Here is a 2,392-nt window from a genome sequence, read left to right on the forward strand (position 1 = left end):
CAACTTATGCATGTTCAACTTATTAAAGGTAACCGGATCTTATATATATGATTTATAATACCAAATATGACCTATTTGCTATTTTTGTTGGTAATTACATGGTGAATTCAACATGTAGCACTAAGTGTAGATTGTTCGTTCTACTCGATTGCATCAATTTATTGCTCAATTTATTTATATTATTGTCAGTAAAGCAAAATGCAGAATGCCATTGTTATGATGTAATATTTTGTATATAATTAATTGCTTCCTCTAATAACCATATGGTTGTTAATTTCCATAGTTCATATTATTGTAAATAATATTAAATCTCATAGAACCGTAAATCACATATAAACGTATTAAAGCTCTAGATATATCAAAGTAGCGCAATCCTTTTATCTGAGTCGAAATGCCGACAATCTTCCTATTGGCTATTTCGACCGCCATTTTGGACCTAGTGGCCTGTAGACCAATAAGTGCTTAGTATTATTGGTATATGATATGATTAATAAGTCGAAAATGGAAGACCTTTGCGTTACTTTAGTATATCTACATTTAGACCGTATATGTGAGAAACACAACCTATAGAAAATAAATGCCTTAAACGCAAATTTTACTCAACTGCTACAGAAATATCACGAGTTAAATTGACTAGCAATTTAACAATTAATGCTTTTACGTATTTTAAAACGATCTTAATAATGCTGCATGATATATTCGTTTTAAGATGCGTAAGAGCATCAACTTGTTAAACTGCTGATCAATTTAACTTGTGATATTACAGCGATAGTTTAACAAAGTTTGCGTTTTAAAACCGAAAAATCATTTCGGCGTGCATTTTAAAGGACTACATACATAGTAGATACATAAATTCAATCAGAATTATACAAGCACTTAAGATCCAGCTAGACCGTTTAAGGCATTTATTTTTGATAGTTATATTATTTTAGCATTGTATAATATTTACAACACAGTATTTAGTTTATATTTTTATTATAGTCATAATTTTGTTTATAACCAAAGAAAAGAAATTTGTTATACGGTAGAACTATATGATTCAACCTAGACATTCTAAGGCCCGGTTTTTCATTATCAAGTTAACTTGTAGTTATGCTTAACCTGATATTTCACTCAATGAACTCCATTCATGACTCCATTCATCATCATAGATAAAATCCATTGGATAAGACATCAGATTGAACCTAACCACAAGTTCAATATAATTCTTATGCAATTTCAAGATATGTATTTTGAGATTTTTCAGGGACAATCTCTTTTATTTACAATAAAAACTGTAGAAAAAATAAATCAAACGAACTTTAAGAAAAATATGTTTTCAAGAACGAGCAGAATTCTTGAATGAAGTAAATAAATCATGATCAATAAGAGTGTGTGATTTTGGACAAATTTTCCATATGGGTTTCACATAATTCCAAGATATTTCGCAATTTTTTAGGGATTTCTTTCAATATAGAAACTACAGAAAAAATGAATCAAACGAATTCAAAGAAACATGTTTTTTTAGAAATAAGTGAAATTCTTGGATAATGTAAATAATAATACAGGACCACAAAATAAAAAAAGCATATTTTTCTGGAAGGAAGACCAATTGCTTCCTACATATATATTCTGACATGCTGAAACAGAATCTGTTTCGCGAAAATTTGTATCTCGTTACATTTATGAGATACACATAGTAAGAAGGTCCAAAATCACACAATTCACAAATAAAATAACGCAGATTATAAATTCTTATCTACGTAGAACCACAATCATGGACAATAAACCAATCAAATCAAGTTACTTGAACCCTCGATCTTTAAACCCTAAATCCATACACTCCAAACTTATATATCCTTGAAGACAAGATCTTGAAATCGTTGAATGGTTAGTAAAGGCAAGATCTCGAAATGATTCGACCAGTGAAAACAAGATTTCGAAATGATCCGGATAGTGTAGCTTTATGATTAAGAAGTATCAGATACTAGCAAATAGTAAAATCAAAAGTAACTTAATGAAACAACGTCTAATCGCTTATAAATATCTAGGAAAAATACGAAAATATTTTATCTCAAGAATAAGGAAAGCTTTACTGCTCGAACTGTGGAACACGAATGAAACGGATTCACTGAGATCGTCGAGAATAAACATAAAAACAACTGAACGCAGCGCAGGCGCAGTTCACCACAAGTGGCAGTCTTTGTTTTCTATTTTACAAGTTTTAATTAATTTTTACCTTTTTTCCTGTTTTTTAAAATAAATTCATTAAAAAACAGGATTATATTCTCTGGGATCACAAACGTAAAAGAGATTGTAAAAAAAGCCTCTTTTTTTGAAGGTCAAATATCTCACGGAAAATGATGGCATATGTATAGTACACACACACACACACACACACACGCGCGCGCGC

General features: G+C 30.3%; 1 protein-coding gene across 1 annotated transcript in view; it reads right to left on the minus strand.

Moving 5' to 3' along the window:
- Positions 1-2,392, minus strand: part of LOC108755586 (acetylcholine receptor subunit alpha-like) — a 307,465-nt gene that overhangs the window by 94,791 nt on the left and 210,282 nt on the right. The gene's annotated exons all lie outside the window — the stretch shown is intronic.

Source organism: Trachymyrmex septentrionalis, unplaced genomic scaffold (genome assembly GCF_001594115.1).
Source record: "Trachymyrmex septentrionalis isolate Tsep2-gDNA-1 unplaced genomic scaffold, Tsep1.0 scaffold89, whole genome shotgun sequence".
In the NCBI taxonomy this organism is placed as follows: Eukaryota; Metazoa; Arthropoda; class Insecta; order Hymenoptera; family Formicidae; genus Trachymyrmex; species Trachymyrmex septentrionalis.